The sequence below is a fragment of the Peromyscus leucopus genome, chromosome 3 (genome assembly GCF_004664715.2).
Source record: "Peromyscus leucopus breed LL Stock chromosome 3, UCI_PerLeu_2.1, whole genome shotgun sequence".
NCBI lineage: Eukaryota > Metazoa > Chordata > Mammalia > Rodentia > Cricetidae > Peromyscus > Peromyscus leucopus.
The window spans coordinates 79,838,901-79,863,312 of NC_051065.1; positions in this window are offsets into that span (position 1 = coordinate 79,838,901).

The following is a 24,412-nucleotide window of genomic DNA, read 5'->3' on the forward strand; positions in this document are numbered from 1 at the left end:
GTTTGGTCCCTTCATGTGGATTTTAGGATTTTTGTCTTGTTTTGCACTTCCATCAAGAATGCAATTGAAATTTCACTAAACATGTCACCCAACATGGGGCCTAAAACCTGAGACAGCTTTTAAAAAAAAAAGATTCTAAGACGGAGCTAAAAACAGCTTCCTAGTTGTCTCTCTCAAGCCAGCCACAGCCTGCAAGCTTGAGCTACTCTATGGTGGGTTCATGGCATGTGGGCTGCAACTACAGAATGACACATTTCTGCTGAGTTACACCGAGGTTTCTGAAAGCTGTGCAACATGGTGCAACATGGGTATAGCTTTTGCTATTAAAAAAAAAAAAGTTTCTGGGCTTCTGGGCTACATGCTGCTTTGAAAGAAGCATAAACCCATGACCCTGAGATTAAAGTCTCATGCTCTACTGACTGAGCTAGCCTGACTGAGTTGAACCCTGGTGGTCAGATAGTCAGATGGAACAAAGGTGATGAGAGCACAGGATAGGGTGGGGTGCAAGTGTGTGCTGTGTGGTTGCCAGCCTGCTACCCAGGGAGCAGCATGTAATGGCACACAGGTAATGCAACAGAACATGTGGCAACATATAGATTAACAAAAATGGACTGAGTTTAAATGTAAAAGCTACTCAGTAGTTAGCCTGAGCTAATGGCCGAGCAGTTTTAATTAATATAAGACTGTGTATTCATTTGGGTCTGAGAGCCTGCAGAAGTGTGGGACTGTGGGAGCCAGGTGGGACATGGGAATTGATAAGTGGCTGTGGGTCCTTGGTGCCGGTGAACATAGAAAAGTTTCAGCTACATAAACCTGCTGATTACTCTTAGCGACAGTCATTTTCAAAATTTAATATACAAGTTAGTTTAGCTTCTAGCACTATCCTGTATATTTAGCTTTGGTTTATCCTCTTCCTACTTCCTTCTCTACCCTATTTCTACACTCCCCAACTACACTTAAACTCTCACCCTTAGTGCTGTCCTTCTATTATTATAACAAATATTGTCTAATATCCACACCTACCCTCTTTCTTAAAGCCTGTCTAATGGGGTTTTTACTAGCTCTGGTCTCTTTGCACATTTACTCCTACTTAAATATAAGTATATGAACATAGACACTGAGATGTTCATGTGAGAGAGAATTTGTACTACCCTGGGCTACCTAAATTGATATAACATTTCCAGTTCTTTTTCTTGGTAATTTCATCTTTCTTTACAGTAGAATGAAATTGTACTGTGTATTTGTACTATATTTTTATTGTTCGGTTCATCAAATGTTGGCTAATTTCTTTTCCTTGCAGTTGTACATTTGACTGACTTCCGTGAACGTGGATGTGGAATCATCTCTGTAATAGGATAGAGAGTTTTTTGAGCCCAGGAGTTGTACATCTAGTACACAATGTATTTCAGTTTGTGAGGAACATTCAAACAGATTTAATTAGTGGCTGTGCCAGCTTGTGTTCCATCTTCAGTGAATAAGGTTCTCTTTCCCAATTATTGGCATTTGCTGTATAACCAAAGAACCCCAAAAATCTAAGCAAACAACTCAATAAAAAATGGGCTATGAAATGAAACAGAGAGTTCTCAAAAGAACAAATGCAAATGAACAATAATGTGTTCAAGCTATTAAGTATTATTTGCCATAGGGAAATACAAATTAAATGTACAACAAAATTCCATTTCAATATTCTCATAAAGACCACTGATGTTTCCTTTTACTCCTTGCTTCCACTTCATTTGCTTCAGCTGCCTGATTGCTCCAGCCAAGATACTCAGTAATACCTTGAATAAGAGTCCAGAAATTGAGTACTCTTTTTGTGTTTTTGGACTTAGAACAAATGTTCTGAATTTATCCCACCTAGAATAGTATTTTGAGATTTATTTTGCTATAGCTAGCCTTATTATGTTGACATATATTCCTTCTATCCTAAATTCTTCAGGACATTCATTGAGGAATATCAGTTTTTTTAACAACCTCATCTGTATCTCTTGAGATCATCATGTGTTATCTGTTCTAATATATTTGAGTGTTATAATGTGTTCCATTATTAACATTTATTGAAACATCCCTGCAATGAAATCAAGTACCTAAAGTTAAATTATAATTTTAATTGTTCTTTAATTTGGTTTGCAGGTGTTTTATTGAGAAATTTTTCATCTATGTATATAGATATTGGTCCGTAATAGTTTGATTGTATCTTTGTCAGTAATACTTGCATCACAAGAAGGGCTTAATTTCCTATTTTATATAATAGATTGAGAAGCATTGATCTCCCTCTTTAAGATCTACTAGAATTCAGCAGTGACTTTAATCTGTGTCTAGAATGCTCTGAGGCAGATTTTTCTTGTTACTGACTGAATATAATTTTTTTCAAATTATGTATTTCACTTTGATTTGATATTGGTATGTAATAGACATCTAGGCATTGTACCATTATTCCTCTTAACCTTTCTAGGATAGTTTTATTAATGCTTTAAGGTATTTCTAGTGATTTTCTGAATTTCATTGTTATTGTCATAATAATCACTTCCTTCCTAACACTACTTTTGTTCTTTTCCTTGCATAGTTTGGCTACAAACTTGCCAATTTTGTTTATATTTTCAAAGAAAAATTTTTTGTTTGATTAATTTTTTATGTTATTTTCTTTCCATGTTATAATTATTTCTGTGGTATACCCCCTTGGTATTGTCTGATAATTTATGCTGTGTTCTTTGATCGATCAAATATTTTTTCTTGTTGAATTTTTGTACAATCTTTTCATTATTTACATATTATATATTTATATGTGAAATATATTTGTGTATATTTTTATTTAAATATATGCATTTATATATTAAATATATGTGTGTATATGTAAGTATATATGGATTTAAAAACAGTTTTCAAAGAAAATATTTGATCATGTTTTCCTTTCCCTCAACTCCTCCTAACCTTACCTAGCTAGCTACCCAACTTTATGTTCTTTCTTTCTCTGACATAATAAAAACTCCACAAACCACTATATATATATATATATATATATATATATATATATATATATATCCAAGCAACCAAAAGACCAGTGAGACAAAAGATAACAGTACAAAACAACATTCCACAAACATGTTAAAGGCTTCTTAATATTTAGATATAAGTGTAATACTAACCCTTCATCCAAGAAAATTTTCTTTGCAATAAAGAGCTGCCATTACAAAAACTGCAGTCAATAAAAATCCATAGTTGCAGAGCCCAGTCTCAATAAATACATCTGCAAAATAACTCTTGCACCTAAGGCCCATGGAACACTGTGGAGAGGTAGCAGACAGATTTTAGGAGCCAAAGGAAGATCAGGACTTTTGCTGTGAAACTATATCTCCTAGTAATGTTAGAAGCAACATCCATAAAGTCATGCCAACATGACTTCCTAAACATGAACTTCACAAAGACAACAAAAGTAGACATGCCAAAGTAGGTATAGTAAAAGACCATGCAGCCCCAACCCTACACCAAGACGACAAGCAGCTAAAGAATTCTGAGAGTGGGAGAAAAGTCCTCAGCGAAGAGCACACTAAGTGGTTACCTAATACAAAATAGTTAGCCCTGAAAACATAAATATATGTTACATTATATAGATTGTATAAGTTATATTTATGTATACACATATACATGTATACATGAAACAACAGTTAAAAAAAAAAAGGCCACGAATTTGAAAGATACCAGTAACTACATATGAAAGAATTTGGAGAGAAGATGTAATTGATAAAATTGTAGTATAATCTCAGAAATAAAAGAAATTAAAATCCATCAAAAAATACATGGACTTCCTTTTATGTTGATGAAGTATTATTGGGCATAGGACCTGTCCGGGAATGTGGTTGTTATATCCATTGATACTCTTTGGAATAAAACATATTGTTAGAGAGAGAGAGAAATGCAGATCCAGAATAAGAAGACTAAATATCAAGGGGAATGAGAGAGAAGAATAAAAGACAGAATATTATTAGGGGGGGACAACCAACGTTCAAGACCACTGTAAGAAATGTATAAATACATATTACTCTAGAAACAACCTAAAATATGTACAAACATACAAAATATATACATATATGCAATGAATCTAAATGATGTTACCATATAATAGAGGGGATACCCCAACTAGACATTTTATATGCCACCAGTAAAACCTCTAGTGACAGGACGGGGTTACATACTATTAACTCGTTAATCAAATGGGTCCCATGGAACCTCACAAAATCACAGGCTCTTGCCAAGTTTATTGTTTTACTCTTTACAGAATGATGGTAAAGCCCTGTTGCTGAAGGCAATATTTATGTATGTTATCAAGCATGAGGAAGTCAAGCTAGCGTCTAACTAGAAACTCCTACTGATTACTATTCATGGTGCTGGAAGGGATTATATACTGCAAGAGGATAAAGGTAATCATGACTATCTCTCAGTAATAAATGCTGTGACCTATAACAGTAATATGCCTGCAAGATAATACTGATACAGTAGTGACACAAAAGGTATGGTAGTATCCAAACACTATTTGACTGGATTAAGGACCACTCCATGAAATAGAACCCATACCTGACACTACTAAAGTGGCCAAGAACCTGAAACCAGATAGGTTATGGGATCTAGGAATAAACCTACTACTATTTTTCTGCTAAAGTGACTCCTAATTACATATTGCTATACCCATAGATCATTGTCTCACTCAAAGAGAAGCTCCTGCTTGTAGTAGATGGGAATTAAGACAGAGACCCACAACCAGACAATTTTCAGACACTGTAACTGAAGCACTTACTCCTAAATGTAATGTCTTCATCAAACCTGTCCCTTCAGAGCTGAGGTATCTATGTTAAAGAGGAAGTAGTAAACCTGTGGTTACCATAGTTGATGCATGACTCAAAAGAAACTGTCTTCCAGATGCAATAGGACTGATACATATATGGGCTCACAGAGACAATGTCACAGCACATGAACTGGTTTAAACTAGATGGAGCATACAGAAGGGCACCCACCACTTAGAAGTGGATGTGGACTGCAGTCCAATACCTAACTAAAAATATACTAGCAATGGATACCTGTTAGCAAAGGGAAAATCAGCACTTTAGTTTCTGTAAACACCAAATATTATTTCCTTATTTCATTCAAAAGGATTTTAAACTCTTTTGTAGTATTTTTTTTCTATCTCAGTGTATTTGACTTCTATCTTTGAAGAGTTGTGAAGTTGATGAAGAGTTGTGGTGGGTTTGTTGTTTCATGTTGTTTTGTTGTTGGGTGATAAAGATAGTGATTTTAACCCATCTATTGTAATGATGCACGTACCAGTTTCAACTTTCCTGTTGCTCCTCTTGCTTTCTTTTTGCTTTGTCTTATGTTAATCCTCCATAAGATTTGTCCTCACTAGGAGTGATGTGTCTGTTGCTATAGGAATGTGGTCTCTCTGCTTCACAATGATTTACCATCGGTGACAGCAGTAATTTGCAATGAAATATCCTGTGTACTTCATTTATGTCCTCAAAAGGGTTCAGAAAAATGTGGTGTTGGAAAATTTGTGGGGGAAATAATATATATATATATATATATATATATAATATATATATATATATATATAGTAAAAATATCTGTATTAACGGTCTGCTTCTGGAAGAAGTTTACTGGCATATACAGAAAATCCTGGTCAATGAGTCAACAGGAACAGCTCAGTGTTGCAGGAATCTTCAAATTCTTATTAATAAAGTCAAACCAAGGCCAGTTATTGGGGTCAATGCTGGTAGATCAGAGAGACAGAACAAGCCACAGCTATCTCACCTCGCCGATCCTCAGCTGTCTTGTCTCCTCAGACTGGAGGCCTCTGAGTCCTCATCTGGAATGGATCTCAGCTGAATTACTGCTCAAAAGCCTAAATGCTTAACCAGCCCAAATCTTCTAGTTTCTGTTCCTCACGCCTTATATATCTTCCTGCTTCTACCACCACTCCTGGATTGAAGCTGGCTTTCTGGGATTAAAGGTGTGTCACCATGCTGGCTATTCCAATGTGCCTTGAACTCACAGATCCAGAGGATTTCTATCTCTGGAATGCTAGATTAAAGTGTGAGTGCCACCATTTTCTAGCTTTGTATTTAGTGCTGTCTTTCTCTGACCCAGATAAATTTATTAGAGTACACAATATTTTGGGGAACACAATACCACCACAGCTCAGGCTAGTAATATGTGGTCTTACTCCATTTTTTCTTCACTGCATTCTTTCCTCGCTCAGATATAATTTCTAATCTCACCAGAAACCTCATCTTCTTGATCATGTAATAGGACTGGTAATGCAGAACAATTTCTCTATGGAAGAAAAAATATCTCCAAACAACAAGATCTAGCATTGCAATCAACTTAAGTCCATACAAGATCATTCTGAAGTCATTTTCTTGTCAAAAGGTTGATTAAATAAGAAGCCCAAAGCCTGTAGTTCATCCATCTATGCAGAAACTTTACAGAGCTATCTATTGATGTGAGCCTTATTTTCAATATCCACATTTGGAAGCAAGCCTGAGAAACCCATATGCTCTGCAAAAGTGGAAATATATTAGGAGGTTAAGAAAATTCATTGTGTTTCAAGAGTTTCATCCCTCCTTGTTTTCTAAATTGACATAGAAACAAGCAGAGAGGGTTTCCCTGGATAGAAAAAGAGAAATGAAAATAGTCATTCTTCTTCCATAGTGTTCTTAAATCTCTTTAAGAAGCAATGCATATCAATTCCTAAGAAACAATAGGGCTAAGAGTATAACTATGCTTCATGGTGTAGAAATTACTCAAATAAACAGAGGTTACCATGAACACCATGTGGATATTTTTGTGTATCTTGACTCCTGCATCTGGCTGCCCACTAAAACTCATTGCTCATTTCATAGCTTTCTCATAAACCTGATATAGTCTCTTCCTCAAGAACACTGGCAACTTCTATTCATCTTGAATCCAACTCAGCTAGTGGTCATCCTCAGCCTTAAATTTTAACATCAGCGATACTATGTAGCAGGTAAATGACTACATTCTTTCCACTTGGTATAAGTCTAAGGATTGTATTTTTTTTTATCTAGGCAGTCAAATAATGATTTTTGACTCTAACAAATTAACTGCCCCACCTAGAGAAACATCCACCTTTTGGGACTGATGCTATGTCTCTGTACAAGACTTGTTTGACTCTGAAGGGAAAATCACTGCTCTGCTCAGACAAAGACCTCTCAATGACTTGTTTGTACATTTATCAAGACCAGAGCTTCAGGAAAAATTGGTCTGAAGAAATTACTTTACCTAACCTTAAGGAATAGCTTGGATCTCCACCAAGTAGTAGATCTCAAATATCAGAATTGCATGACCAGTGAATCTGTCCTATGACCAGAAGCTAATTAAATTACCAAATTACAAGCCTGCCCGGTATTCAGGCTAAACTTTTCAAGTTTGAAAATCAGAGCAAATTTAATTTTTACTCAAAAGATAGAACCAACCACAAGATCTGACTCTCCAGGACAACCAATTTTGGCTCTTCTAGAAAAGCCAAAAGGCTACACAGCTAAGATACATCCATACCTAGAACTCTATGTAAACCAGAGAGAAAATAATCTCTTCACATATTCAGAGCTAAATGGGAGGCCAGAGCATTATGAAGAATTGAGCGATTATGACACCACACAAAGGAAATGAGAAAGAGACAATAATTTGCAACATAAAAGAAGATATATTGAGTGATACAGGAAAAAATGTTCAGTGAATTATGACAATATACTAATAGAAAATTAATTGGAGTGCAGAAAATATATATATAGTAAATAATTTAACCCTGGAACAGAAATAATGAAAAGAAACAGGAAAAATCCTATACTTAGTTAATATAATGTATGAGCTGAAAATAAAGTGATCAAAAACTTTAACAGTGGTTCATAAAGACCAATACATAAAGACTAAACTTCTAGGTTAACCAACCAGAGATTTAAAAATACAAAAAAGAGAAAGAAACATGATAGAATATAAAAGGTGGTTTTAAGACATGAAATATATTTCATTCTTCATATTAATCTCCTAATTTTTTATTCCTGATATTTTAATTTAATTTCAGGATTTCTCCCTTACCTTTCCTACTCTAAGCCCTCAGAAATATTCCTCTCCAACCTTCTTCAAATTTATGCCCTCTTTTCTTATTCTTACTGCTTCCGTCCCTCATCAACCTTCTCTTTTTAACAGATGTAGACCACTGAAGAAAGCCATAACCAATTAAAATTCAGAGTTGTAGAGCTCAGTTCCCATAGATATATTGACAAAACACATCTGCACCTAAACCTTGGGGAACATCATGGGAAATGGAGAAGAACAATTTTAAGAAGCAGAGAATCAGAGAGTTTGCTGTGAGATTGTGTCCATTATCCAAAGTTAGATCAGTGAAGTCTCACTAACATGACTGTTCAAACCAGAATTGAACAAATGTGACACCAACAAACATGTCAAAGTCAGTGAGAAAAAGCCTACCATACAAATATAGTATGGGTGGATAAAACTGATCTTGGAGAGGAGGAAAGAGTATAGCATTGTTTATCTAGTGCCAAACAGTTACCCCTCCCTGAAAACATATGTACAAATAACATTAACTAGACAACAGATTTTATATATATATATACATACATACATACATACATATATATACATACATACATACATATACACACACAAAGATATTAACATCTATATTTTGGGAGTTATATGAGAAGAAAATTAACAGAACTAGACAGATTATTTTAAAAAATAATAATTGAATATATCCCCAGGACAAACCTAACTGTTAACATTCAAACTGTAAAATCATGAAGTTCTCCAATCAAATACAACCCATAGATGAGTTTACTATAACACACAGTATTCAAAACACCAAATACCACAGAACAAGAGAGGAGGAAAGAAATATACCATTTTATGGGGAGGTAGCAATACAATCATCAGAGAACTGTGCACAAAAGATTCTGCAGGCCAGAAGGAAGTGGGAAGATACATTGAAAATGCTGACAAAAAAAAGTATAAAACTCCTAAGAACTAACAGCTAAAAATAGTTTATTCAACAAAACTGTCTTTCAGATAAGGGGAAAATAAAAAGGTTCTTTCTCTCTCTCTCTCTCTCTCTCTCTCTCTCTCTCTCTCTCTCTCTCTCACACACACACACACACACACACACACACACACACACACACAAGAGTTTTCTTCAAAATTTGACCTGCTTTTATGAGAAATGTTAAAAGAGTTTGTGAAGATTAAAGAGAACATTGGTAATTCCTGGCAGGAAGCATGCAACGGCACAAAACTAAATACTTTGAGGAATTGTTTTAAAGGAAATAGACATGATTCAAAAAGAGAAATAACTTTTAACTTTACATGTACTACAGAAGAATATATGGATGAAAATCAGCTGTCTTAAGCATAAGCTCCAGTTTTGCTGGCAATGGAAGATGAGCTTTGAATGTTCCACTCATTACCCCTCTCTATTTAATACAGAAAAACAATTTATTCCAGCATAAGCACTTTCACAGTTAGTCACACAAAGTAACAGGCTCAATGGTGAGATAGGTAACTAAAATGGAGATGGCATAAAATTGTGGTGGTCAAGAACTAACCTCTAAAAGAGCAACATTATCAAGGATTAATGTAATTTTACAAACAAATTCAAATTAGCAATTCATTGTTTCTCAACTTGACAGTTCATTATTAATATACCTGACAGATAAAAACACAAAAAGCCTTTGACAAAATCTAACACCCCTTCATAATAAAAGTATTGGAGAAATCAGGGATATAAAGGAACTTACCTATACAAAATAAAAGGAATATACATCAAGATGATTGCCAACATCAAATTAATTGGAGCATTCCACTAAGATGAGGAACAAGTCAAGGTTGTCCACTCTTTCCATACCTATTCAATATAGCACTTGAAGTTCCAGCTAGAGAATAAGACAACTAAGGGAAATCAAGGGGATACAAATTAGAAAGGAGGAAGTCAAAGTATCATTATTCACAGATGATATGATAGTATATATAAGCTACCCCAAAAATTCTACCAGGGAACTCCTACAGCTGACAAACACCTTTGGTCAAGTGACTGGATATAAGATTAACTCAAAAAAAAAATCAGTAGCCCTCCAAATGATAAAGGATGAATGGACTGAGAAAGAAATCAGGGAAAAACACTTTACAATAGACACAAACAATATAAAGTATCTTGAAATAACTCTAACCAAGCAAGTGAAAGACCTGCATGACAAAATCCGCAAATCTTTGAAGAAAGAAATTGAAGAAGATATCAGAAGATGAAAAAATTCTTTCATGCTCCTTGATTAATAGGAATATCATAGCAAAAATGGCCAGCTTACCAAAAGCATTCTACAGATTCAATGCAATCCCCATTAAAATACCAACACAATTCTTCATAGATCTTAAAAGAAAAATACTTAACTTTATGTGGAAAAAAATCACAGGATAGCTAAAATGAAATAACAATAAAAGAACTTCCAGAGGTATCACTAACCCTGATTTCAAGCTCTACTGCGGAGCTATAGTAATAAAAACCCATGGTATTCACATGAAAACAGACAGGTGGATAAATGGAATTGAATCAACCACCCAGACCCAAATCCACATACCTACGGACACTTGATTTTCTACAAAGAAGCCAAAATTATACAACGAAAAAAGAAAGCAACAAATGGTGCCAGTCTAAATGGATGTTGGCATGTAGAAGAATGTAAATAAATCTGTATATATCACCCTGCACAAAACTCCAGTCCAAGTGGATCAAATACCTTAACATAAATCCAAATATACTGAATCTGACAGAAGAGAAAGTGGGAAATAATCTCAAATGCATTACCACAAGAGATAACTTCCTGAACAGAACATCAATAGCACAGGTACTAAGATTAGCATTAATAAATGGGACTTCATGAAATTAAAAAAGTTTCCGTAAGGCAAAGGACACCATCAATAGCACAAAATACAAAATGACATCATACAGGATAGGAAAAGACTTTCACCAACCCCACATCCAACAGAGGGCTAATTTCCAAAACATATAAGGATCTCAAGAAACTAGACAACAACAAACAAAATAATCAATATAAAATATTTTTCAGACCTAAACAGAGAATCTTCATCAGAAGAATATCAAATGGATAAGGTAACACTTAAGAAGATGTTAAAAAGCCTTAGCCATCGGGGAAATAAATGCAAACCCAAACAACTGAGATTTTATCTTTCACCTGTCAGAATGGCTAAGATTAAAACACACACACACACACACACACACACACACACACACACACACACAAACACACACCAGCTCATGCTGGAGAGAATGCAGAGCAAAGGGAACAATCCTCTGTAGCAGGAATCTTAACAGTTCTTATTAATAAAATCAAACCTGAGGCCAGTTATTGGGGTGAAGCTGGAAGACCAGAGAACCAAAATAAGGCACAGCTACCTCACCTCACCAGATCCTTAGCTGATCCTGTTTCCTCAGACTGGATGCCTCTGAGTCCTCATCCAAATGGATCTCAGCTGAACTGCTGCTAGAAGCCTAAAAGCTTAACCAGCCAAATGTTTCTAGTTTCTAGTCTTCAAGCCTTATATACTTTCTGTCTCCTACCATCACTCCCTGGAATTAAAGGCTCACTTTCTGGGATTAAAGGTGTGAGTCACCATGCTTGGCTGTATCCTTGAACAGATGGAGTTCTGCCTCTGGAATGCTAGGATTATAGGCATATGCTACCACTGCCTATCCTCTATATTGTGGCTGTTCTGTCTTTGATCCCAGATAAGTTTATTAGGGTGCACAATATTTGGGGGAACACAATACCACCACAGTCCTCCATTGCTGGTGGGAGTGCAAACTTATACAATCAATTTGGAAATCAGTGTGGCAGTTTCTCAGAAATCTGGGAATCAATCTACCACAAGACTCAGCTATACCACTCTTGGGCATAGACCCCCAAAATGCTCTATCATACCACAAGGACATTTGCTCAACTATGTGCATATCTGCTTTGTCAGTAATAGTCAGAATCTGGAAATAACCTAGATGCCCCTCAACTGAGGAATGGATAAGGAAAATGTGGTACATTTATACAGTGGATTATCATCTGTTAAAAACAAGGGCAACAGGAAGTGGATGGAACTAGAAAAAAAAAATCATCCTGAGTGAAGTAACCCAGACTGAGAAAGACAAACACGGTATGTACTCACTCATAAGTAGATATTAGCTTTGAAATAAAAGATAACTTTGCAACAATCCACAGACCCAGAGAGGCTAGGTAACAAGGAGGGTTCATGTAGTGACTCCCAGATGTCCCTGGAAAGGGCTTATAGAAGAGATGTTGTGAGTGGACTAGGAGAAGGTAGGAATTGGAACATGAGTGACCAAGTTGGGAGAGGGTAGACAGAGAAAGTACCAAAAGAGACTACTAGAAAGGTGGGGTGACTTCCTTGAAAAATATCCCAGGAATCTACAAGGATGAATCCAGCTAAGACTTCTAGTAATAGTGGATTTGTAACCCAAATTGGCCATCTCCTGTGAATAGATTGTTGCCTAGCCCAATAGTCATCAGAGAGGCTTTATCCAGCAACTGATGAAAACAGATGCAGACCCATAGCCAAATATTAGGTGGAGTTTGGGGAATCCTGCAGAAGATGGGGAGAATGGATTGTGGAAGCCACAAGAAAACCCACAGAATCAATTAACCTGGGCTCATAGACACTCACAGAGACTGAACCAACAACCAGGGAGCCTATGTGGGAATGACCTAGGCACTCTGCATATATGTTACAACTGTGTAGCTTGGTCCTCTTGTGGAACTCATAACGGTGGGAACAGGAGCTGTCTCTGACTCTTTTACTACCTTTTGGGACCATACTCCTCATACTGGGTCGCCTTGCCCAGCCTTAATACACGGGGAGGTGCTTAGTCTTATTGCAACTTGATGTGCCATGTTTTATTGATACTCATGGGATATCTCCCCTTCTCTAAACAGAAACAGAGAAGGAGTGGATTGGAGGGTAGGAACAGGGTGGGGTGGGGTAGGAACTGGGAGAAGAGGAGGAAGAGGAAACTGCATCCAGGGTATTTAATTAATTAGTTAGTTAGTTAATTTTTAAAAACACATATATTTACAACCTGATGGTTCCAAGTTAAAAGAAAAAAACACTCATTCTTGGCATGGATAAAGTAGATAGTAGATGGGGGGAGGAGTAACAACCAATGTGAGTTATGTCACAGTGTAATGACACTTTATTCAGAAATATTCTTGGAAGCACACCTTGTTAAAATGCAAAAGGAACATATTGGATATTGCATTATTCATAGTCTTTATTCAAATTGCTTCTTCCATAAGGACCAGTGTATATTTAATGATTAAATAACATATAAAATGGTGGCATCTATCTCTTAAAATTACAATATTATATGCATGAAAGTCCTCATGGAGTATTAAAGCCATATCTTTTGATTAAAAGAAACCATGAGGGAAATCTGTAAGTTCTAAGAAATGTATGTCAGGGATATTAAAGAATTCAAAGTCTGTCTTTAATTTAACAAAGCATTTTCTTGTTTCTGTTGGCTCTAAACCAATATAAAAATACTTTTCTTATATATAACTTATGAAAATATTAATAATGAAAGTTTGTACTTCATTAGTGAAGAATTCTAGAGACATGTTGAAAGAAAAGCTCAGCTGAGAATATTGGATTCCAATTTGTAATTCTTAGAATATTTTATTGATAAAATGATGTCTTCAAAGTAGGCTGCCATGTTGCATTAGGGATGATTTATTTGCATTCAATTGAAATACTCAGTGTTTATTTACTTGGTTTTTGTCTTGATTCTTGTCTTCATTAAACTGTATGACAGTAACTATTGTTGCTGGCTTCTGAATCTCAACTTTCCCAGTGACTATATTAGATGGATGGAGCTTTTATAAAGCACAGGTCAAACCTGAGGTGAAAACTAGGGCTGTGTATGAGGAGAAATTACAACTAGCACAGCAAGGAACATGACTACACCAGGATTCCCAAAGCAGAATGTCCATTGCATGCCCTGCACAGCTTTATTAAAGGGGCATAACAGAGGAATGTAGTGAAGAGACAACTAAAACCTGGGTAGGAGAGTGAAGAGGTCAGATGGGAAACAGCCAATCCATACAGAATGACCAGAGTGGGAATGTTTCTAAGATAGGAACGAATCAAGCATTTCCTATGATAGCTGTCCCAGGTTCCTACTCAACCTTCTGCCTTATAATTTAGCTGTTTGGTTTCATTGGTACATTGAGAATTTGATAAGAAAAATATCTATTCTGTTCTATTTTGCCTACCAGTCAACATTCTGTCAACCTGTAAATTGCTATGGGCAATTTGACAAATAAAAAGAATTTTCATTGTTGGTAAATAGTTCACTTACTCTGTGGAATAACACTTTAGGAAAAAAATGAATCTAATATATTTCCACTGCTATTAATCGCACTGTAAGTTACAAAAGAAGTGTAGTTTAAGGTAAGGCTAGCGCTTTGGTGTGCAGGCTGTATTCCTTCCACTGACTCCTTTTCCTTTAGAGCAAAAATTTAGTTCAGTGTTAACTTTTTCTTATTAAAAACATGTCTATTCAGTCCTAAAATTTATTTTCTTCCATGTGTGCATATTTAGAAAAAAAGTTATTTTACATTTCTGCAGTATTGATTTGATAAGGCAAAACAATGTTGCTGTTTTCCTGGTTATGTTTATACTTAGCATTCTTTGTCACTTTTATTATTTTATTACAGGTTTAAGCAATACTAACAGGAAGCAGAAAGAGAAAAATTAAAAAGGTCATATGTTACTCTTGCAACAATGAGTTATAAGTAAACAGGTCTAATATTTAATGGGTCAAAAGTGATTTCTTACTGTTGACTGGATTTGGATTTGGTTGATTTTATTTCTGAAATTCTTGATTTTTGTATTTGTGCTCTTTCTGATTTTTTATATGAAGGAGCTTAGGGCTATACATTTTCTTTATTGAATTGTATCTAATATCTTCTGGAGTTTGGTTGTATTATTTCATTTAGTTCTGGTATTTTTAAAAATCTGTCTTGATTTCTTCTTCTTTGACCCATTCATCATTCAGTAATGAACTGTTCAATATTCTCAAGTTTGTGTGCTTGATAAAAAATTGTTTGATGTAAATTTGAAGTTTTGTTGCATTATGGTCAGATAAGATACAGAGTTATTTTAATTTTTCTCAATTTATTAACATGTGTTTTATGTTCCACAATGTGGTCTATTTTAGAGAAGCTTCCATGGACATCTGAGTAGAATGCATAATATTTGGTGTTTGGGTAGAATATTTTATAGTTATCTGTTAGATCGATTTGATGTATGCTGCCATTTAGTTCTGAAGCTTCTCTATTTATTTTTATCCAAATGACCTGCCTTAGAGAAGTAGGGTACTGAAATCACTTACTATTATGGGTTTGGTGTTTCACTGTGGGTTTAATTTCAGTAGAAACTTTTTATGAAATTGGATACATCAGAGTTTAGTACATATTTTTTGAGTTAAGTGTTCACTTGATTAAAATGAATTGCCCTTCTTTATGTCTTCTGATTTTTTTCATTTGAAGTCTAATTTGTCAGATATTAGGATAGCAATGCCTGTTTGCTTCTTCCTGGTTTCATAAAATCAGAGTACATTTTTTCAATCACTCGCTTTAAGGTGATGTCAATGTGTTAATTTTATATCACCTCCAACTTCACACATGCTAAATTCATTTGGGAAAAGAGACTCCAGTACAGACAAAGCCTCACAGATAAACCCGGTCTTAAGAAACAAGCAAACTAAAAACAACAACAAAAAAATAAAAATAAAGACAAGGAACAAAGAAAGAAAAGAAAATGCTTCTATAACATTTGTGCATTTTTTTTATTAATGATTGATGTACATAAGTCCAGTTTACTGGTTGTGATACTACCTGTAAGTAGATGTTCCTGAATGGTACAAGAAAGACTGAGCAAGCCATGAGGTTCAAGCTAGTTAGCAGCATTTTTCCATGGTTTCTGCTTTGTTCTTATCTTGGATTCTAGTGCTGACTTCCCTCAGCAATGGTGTCTATGTCCTGGGAGTTGTAAGTTTTTTGAATGGTATTTTTTCACAGTATTAGAATCTCTATGGAAGACAAAAATTGGTAACAGGTCATAACAGACCAGTGTATTTTAGGCAGGATTGTCATGGCATTTAAACTTTGTTCAGTGGAGTGGGATGTTCTGTGGGAGTTTGGAAGATAAGAACATTGAGAATAATATTGTAAATAATGAAGATCTGCTTTTCAAAATTTCAGAAAGAAGTAAGGATTCTACAGCAACCATCTGAATGTTATTTTGGATTAAAACTCTATGTTTCTAGTTACCTGAGGCTGAAGAATTGGCTGTGATTCATTAGATATCAGAACCACTAATGTGAAACCTTTACTTTATTCTGACCATCTGATTCTAGTTAACTGGAGCAAAGTAGATTCACTAGTAATCTTCTAGGCATATTTTCTCAGGGAAATGTGGAAGCTGTGATTCAGTAGAGGCCAACACTATACAGTGAGCTTGCAGCCAAATTTGGTAATGTGTAAGAGTCATATTGGTGATAGTGGTTTTGAAAGCATGAGTAAAAGGGTCATGGAGAAGAGCTGAAGCTTGACACTCTGAAAGTCCAAAAGATGTCACTGATGAAGGTAAAGCCTCAGGTGAGTGGAAGCCTCAGGATTAAAGTGCCTATGGACAAAATCTGAGGTTTGGCACCATGAGTCAGCTCAGTGTCCTTGAGTAGAGCTGAGGAGAAGTGCAGTCTAGTGAGAGTGAATACCCTCGAATTTTGAAGATGATAGCACCATGGATAGCGGCAGTGTGGAGTGGAGATCAGCTGTGCTTCCTGTGAAGAGCAGAGCTGGAGAGCAGGACCTGTCTAAGCTCTTTGTTGTTTAAAGGAAGATGAGGAAATCTCACAAGTCTTACTCTGTGTTTTAAACTGTTTGACTTCGGTTTTCCTTTGATTTTATCGTGCTACGCTCTGGGTATTCCCTCTTGGAATAAGAACTTATTTAGCTTATTTTGATTTTAGAGGAACCCCTAGTTATTAGACTCAGATATTCTATAGAACTTTGCAGTTTTAGAGATATTGTGTATATTTTAAAGGGACTGATCTTTTTATTGAAAATATTTTTTTATATAATATATTCTGATTATGGTTTTCCCTTTGCCCACCACCTTCTAGATCCTCCACATATCCTCACCCCTCCAGTTAGTCACCTTCTCTCTTTAGAAAACAGACATTCCAAGCACCCACATGGCAGCTCACAACTGCCTGTAACTCCACTTACAGGGACCTGACAACCTTACAGACAGACATGCAGATGGGGAAAAAAAAAAAAAACAGGCAAAAAAAAACTGTACAAGACTTTTTTTTTTAAAGCACAAGAAAAACAAAAACAGAGACACAAGTCAAAAACCAGCAATAACAAACAGGAAAATGTAAGATCTAAAGACCAGTAAGTTAAAAAAAATGCCCAAACAAAAATGCCATTGAATTCTTTTTGTGTGGTCATCTACTGCTGGCCATATAAGTACAACCTTAAGTGTGGTTTATATATGCATTTAGACTCCATTGGTGAAAAATAACTTTTCCTTTGCAAGTGGTTGTCACTTTGAGATAGCTTCTAAGTTAGGGATGGGAGCTCGTGTCTACCTCTCCCTTTCAGCACCAGAACCCCATGTGACTTGATATATACAGGCCTGTACAGGCCCTGTGCATACTGCCACAGTTTCTGCGAGTTCATGCTTGTTTCAGTCATTTTGTGTCTGAAGGATACTGTTTCAATGGAGTCATCTATCCTCCCTGGCTCCTACAATTATTCCACCTCCTCTTCTGTATATTTCCCTGAGTCCTGAAGGGGTGAGGGTGTTGATTAAGACATTCCATTCACGACGAGTGTTCCAAAGTCTCACTCTTTGCATACTTTCCAACTGTGTGTATCTACATTAGTTTCCATCTATTGCAAGAATAAGTATGTAGTGTATTTTCTTGAATTTTGATTGATGTGCATAGATCCAGTTCACTGGGGACAGTGCCTAGGCAGGTAGTTATGGGTGGTATAGGAAAGTAGACTGAGAAAATCTTGAGGGGCAAGCCTGTGAGCAGCAGCTCACACCTCCACCACCAGCTTCTGCTTCAGTTCCTACCCCTAGGTTCCTGTCTGAGTTCTGGCAATGACTCCCTTAAGTGATAGAGTGTGACCTGAGTGTTGTGAGCTTTTGTTCATGTTGTTTCAGGATAGAAATAGAAACCCTAATTAAAACACCTCTCTTTAAAACTAAGATGAGTTTCTTAAAGACAACAGAAAGATATATTTTATTTCTTAATCCATTCTATTTCCCTGGATCTTTTAATTGGAAAGTTGAGGCCATTAATATTCAGAGATATTTAAAAATGTATGTTTTTGTAGTCATTTTTATGTTTTTGTTCTTACTCATGATTTGCATGTTGGTAATTATAGCTTCATTTATTTCCTTCCTAAAGTTCTTAGCTATTCTTATTCCTCTCTTTAGTCTGAAATATGCCTTCTAGTATTCTCTTTAAGATTACATTGTTACACTGGAAGACAAACCTCTTTTTTTTTTCTTTTTTTTCTTTTTTCTTTTTTTTTTTTTTTTTTTTTGGTTTTTCAAAACAGTGTTTCTATGTGTAGCTTTGGTGCCTGTCCTGTATCTCCTTCTGCAGACGGCTCACAGAGATCTGGCTCTGTCTCCATGTTCTAGGACTAAAGGCATGCACCACCACTGCCTGGATGAAAGACAGACTTTTGTTGTTGTTGTTGTTAGCCTTTATTATTATGAAATTTTTTCAATTATGACAGATAATTTTGCTGGGTATAATGGTCTATGTGCACAGTCATGTCTTTTAGAATCTGTAGTACATTGCTCAAGATTCTTCTGGCTTTCCATGTTTCCATTGAGAAATCATGTACTATTTTGATGAGTTTTCCTTTAGATAGACTTCAAACTAAAACTTGTTGCAAGAGATAAAGAAGGACATCATATTTTAATCAAGGGTACCATTAATCAAGAAGACTATACAATCATAAACATACATGTATCAAACTCCTATGTACCTAGTTAATAAAGCGTGTACTACTGGAATATATATCTAATGTAAGGCAATGTAATTTCATGCAAATAAAATAATACAATATGTTATGGCTTTTTGAAGTACCCTGATTGTAATTTTCCTCCTCCCTCCTGCTACATTTAACACCCTCCCAGGTTTCCAATTAGTACCTTCGTTTTATCATATTCTGCTATTTCCATTTCTAGCACTTCTTTTTTATACTCACATATTACCTTTTGCTCTCATTGTTTCTGAGGTTACTCCAGCATATGAATAATCACATATGAATCTTTGGAGCTAGGAACCACAGATGAGAGAGAATATGGAACATTTATGTTTCTATCTCTGGGTTACCTCACTCAGTGTAATACTTCCCAATTCCATCAATTTATCTACAAATTTCATATTTTATTTTTTCTTTGCAGCTAAATAGTATACCCTTGTATAAATGTATCATATTTTCACAATACATTTATCAGTTGGAGGACATTTAGACTGTTTCCATTTTCTAGCCATGTGAATAAGGCCACAATAAACATGGGTGAGCATATAAGAGTTGAATAGGATATTGAGTCACATGGGCATTTGTCAAGGAGAGGTACAGTGTAGACAAATTTTTAAATGGTCTTATTAAATAAAAAAAAAAAAAAACATGGAGCCAAATATAGGGGTGAAAGCCTTAGAGAGATCAGGGAAATAGGGAAAGCCACCAGCCAGCCTTCCTTCATGAACTCTGCCCTTTTCAAAAGCCACAACTTCCTGTTTACCCAGGCTTATATGCCTTGTTGTTCTGCCATATGATTTGCTCTCTTTTTCGGCTACATCACTTTCTTTCCCTACCCAGCTCTGTCACTTCCTGTCTGTTTGTGCAGACCTCCAGACCTTCATGGTTAACTAGTTTTGGAATTTAGCATCTATCACCACACCTGGCTTTGTCACCACTGTGGCCTTGAACACACAGAGATCCTGTCTGCCAAGTGATAGGATTAAAGCTGTGTGCTATCTTTACCCTACTTTGTTTACTTAAAATGTCTTGTTATTTCCTCTGATCTCCAGGCAAGCTTTATTTATTAAAGCACAAATAAAATTTCACCACATTTCAGCACAAATAAAATATCACTACAGTACAGCTGGATCATATTGGATAAAAATATTTTTATCTTTATGAGAAATCCCCATACTGTTTTCTAGAGTGGCTATACCAGGTTACAATTATACCAACAATGAATGATGTAGAACAGTGGCCCTCAACCTGTGGACTGTGACTCTTTTAGGGATTGAATGATCTGTCACAGGGCCTACACATCCACACTGGAGGCCAACACTGAAGTCCAGACAGGAGCTGAACAGGGAAGGAACCTGGAGGCAGTAGCTGATGCAGTGGCTTTGAAGGATATTTCTTACTGGCTTTGTATGCATGGATTGCTCATCCAACTTACAGAACCTAGGACTACTACTCTGGTGATAGCACCATCCACAATTTGCTGGATTTGCTCTCCCAATCAATCACCAATTAAGATAATGCTCTACATCTAGATCTTATGGAGACATTTTCTCAGTTGAGGTCCCTCCTTTTAGATGACTCTAGCTGGTGGCAAGTTGACATAAAACTGGCAAGGACAAGTTGTTCTAAAAGTAAATGACAATTGAATTGAATTTCATGTTCTATACAAAGCATAAGTTGTAGTTTTCTTAAAAAATATGACATCACTATGTTCTCTCTGATCTTAATATTTGATTAAAAAACAGTCAGAAATACACTCTGGAAAAAATGACATTATATTCAACAAATGGTGTTGGTCAAACTGGGTGACTGCATAGAGGAATCCAAACGATCTATCACCTGCATCATCTATCACCCTGCACATAACTCAACTCCAAATGTACCAAAGAGCTCAACATAATACCAGATACACTTCACCTAATAGAGGAGAAAATAGGGAATAGTCTTGAACTCATTGGTAAAGGAAAAGAATTTCTGAATACAACATCATCAATACAGGTATTAAGATCAAGAAAAAAATAAATGGAACCTCATGAAACTGAGAAGCTTCTAAATAGCAAAGGACAACATCATTCAGAAAAGCAGCAATCTACAGAATGGGAAAATATTTTTACATACTGCACAACAAATAGAAGGATAATAACAAAAATATATAAAGAAAAAACTGGGCATTAAGAAAACAAATACTCAAGTAAAGAAATTGTGTACAAATCTAAACAGATCATTCTTAAAAGTGTAGCAGGGTCCTGTGCTGTTGTTTCCTTTGAGGGAGGGTGCCAAGTACGAACAGAGTCAAAGCACAAAGACTCTGAGAGAATATCAAAACAAGCTCAGTTTATTCAGGAAGACTCGAGCCTTATATACCCTTCCCACCATTCTGGGGGGAGGTCTGATGAATATGCATCTGCTGGTGGGACATGGCTGCCTCTCATTGGTCCAGGTCATCTCCAGATCATGTTTTAGCTGCTGTTCCATTAAGCAGACCCAGGTTGGCTCTCAGAAAGTATCTTTTTTATTTGTTTGGGCCGCCTGGCCCTCAACCCTGTTAGGGATGAGTCATCTCACATAAAAGAGAAAAATCAAACAGCTGCGAAACATTTAAAGAATGTTCAATATCCTTAGTCACCAGAGAAATGCAAATAAAAATTACTTTAATATTTTATCTTACACCTATCAGAGTAGCCAAGATCAATAAAACAAATGACAGTTCTTAAAGGTGAGGATATGGAGTAAGAGGGACACTCAGTCATTATTGGTGGGATTGCAAACTCGTACAGCCACTATAGAACTCAGTGTGATGATTCCTTAGGAAGCTGGGAATTGATTTACCTCAAGATCACATTTTAACATATACCCAAAGTTTGTTCAAATACCCAAAGACATATATCTAAAGGCAAATAACCAAAGGTTGTTCATATACCCAAAGATACTTGCTTAAAAATGTTCATTGTGGCTCTATTAAATATAGCCAGAAACTGGAAACAATATAGATGACTGTCAATGGATGAACAGATAATGAAATCATGGGACATTTGTACACCAGAATAGTACTCTGGTTTAAAAAAATTAAATCATGAGCTGGGCGTGGTGGCGCACGCCTTTAATTCCAGCACTCAGGAGGCAGAGGCAGCGGATCTCTGTGAGTTCGAGCAGCTGACTACCAAGTGAGCTCAGGAAAGGCACAAAGCTACACAGACAAACCCTGTTTCGAAAAAACCAAAAAACAAAACAAAAAAAAAATTAAATCATAAAATTTACAGGTAAATAGATGGGACTAAAAGAAAAAAATCATCCTATGTGAGGTAACTAAGACCAAAAAAGACAAATGTGATACGTGTATGTTTATATGTGGGTGTTAGCTGCTGAGGTATTGATAAGCAATCTACAATCTGTCAAATCTCCAAGACTATGTATAAAGTAAGGATTTAGTAGGAGGAAGCAGATATCCCTAGGAAAAGGAAATACAACAGATAGTTATAGATGTTTGATTGGGTGGGGAGTCTGAAATGGGAAAATCAAACTGGAAGAAGAGGGAAGAGAGGAGTGAGGAAGGTAATATGAGGATGGACAGTTAAAATTAAGGGTCATTTGAGGGCTAGTATGGAAACCTAATACAGTATAAGCTTTCTAAATGATACACATACATTAAGTCAATCTGAATGAAATTGCCAACTGATGGGATATGCAGAGCCCCAGTTAGACATCTCTCTTCACTTAATGAAGGTTCAGTACAGGGAATGGGTTACACATAATCAAGTTGTGGGTCAAAGAGATCCCAGGTAACCTCCAAACTACCCAGGTTGTTGCAAAGTCTTTAGGTTGTTCTCCACAAACTGATGGCAAAGCCCTATTGCTAAAAATATCACTTACACTACTCAGTGAACATGAAGAAGTTGAGCTGGTGCCTACTTACAACCTTTGCCCTTACTGGCAAGTGTCCTGGCCCTGGAAGAAAAATCATGAACATCAATCCAGCTACAAGTGCTTGGATCTACCATGCTGTCCTTCCTGAAATATACACTAGTGGAATGGTAGCACAAAGCTTGTGGAAGTAACCAACCAATATCTTGTTTGAGTTAAGAACAACTCCATCATCTGGGCTGGAGAGATGGCTCAGAGGATAAGAGCATTGACTGTTCTTCTAGAGGTCCTGAGTTCAATTCCCAGCAACCACATGGTGGCTCACAACCATCTGTAATGAGATCTGGTGCCCTCTTCTGGCCTGCAGTCATACATGCTGTATACATAATAAACAAATAAATCTTAAAAAAAAAAAAGAACAACTCCATGAGATGGAACCCATATGTGATGCTTCCTGAAGGACAAAGAACCTGAAGCTAGAGAGGCCCGGGTCTTAAAGGGAAACCAAATACTACTGTTCTCCAAAAAATACTTGACAATAAGCTTACTCATAACTACATTCTGCTATACTTCTAGACCCCATTTAGGAGTATGATGCTCAACCATCATCAAAGAAGCTTCCTCCTCCAGCAGATGAGAACAGAGACCCACAGCCAGACCACATGCAGCTAATAAGAGATCTCAGAACATTGAACCCTAAACAGGAAGTCTCCATCAAATCCCTCTCCTTAGGGCTCAGGGAACCCTGAAGAAGAAGAGTGTAAGAGCTATCAGGGAAGGAGGACACCAAGGAAGCAATGCCCTCTATAGACAGCAGGACCAAAGTGTATATGAATTCACAGAGCCAGCATGCACAGGGTCTGTAAGGGTCTTTACCAGATGGGGTCCTAGAGTTTAAAGAAGAAGGAAACACATGCCTGTTTTCCAAACCCAGAAGCTATTTCCAATTGGCAACCACTTGAAAATGAAAAATAGATTTCTCCAAGACAGTCTCACTGGGAAATGAAATTACACATAAGGGTAAGCTGCATGCCCAGCAGTAGATGCCAAGCAGAAAATGAACTCAATGGTATTTGTAGGGTCCCTGTCTCACAACATCAAGTCCAGGCTTTTTTTTTTTTATTAATGTAATTTAATTTAACTTATCACACAGACTTTGTGTATATCTTGTGGCCTCTGGTTTTATATTTTTATGGGATTTCTGAGTGTGCAAATAATAAGTAGTTCTCTGGATCTATATCTATTTCTCATGCCTTTTTGGGGGCTATTTGCCTTCTGTTTGTTTTGTTCTATCCTGATTTGTTTGTTTTTGTTTTACATTTTATATGTTCATTATTATCCCTTAACTACCTGTTGTTTTCTGT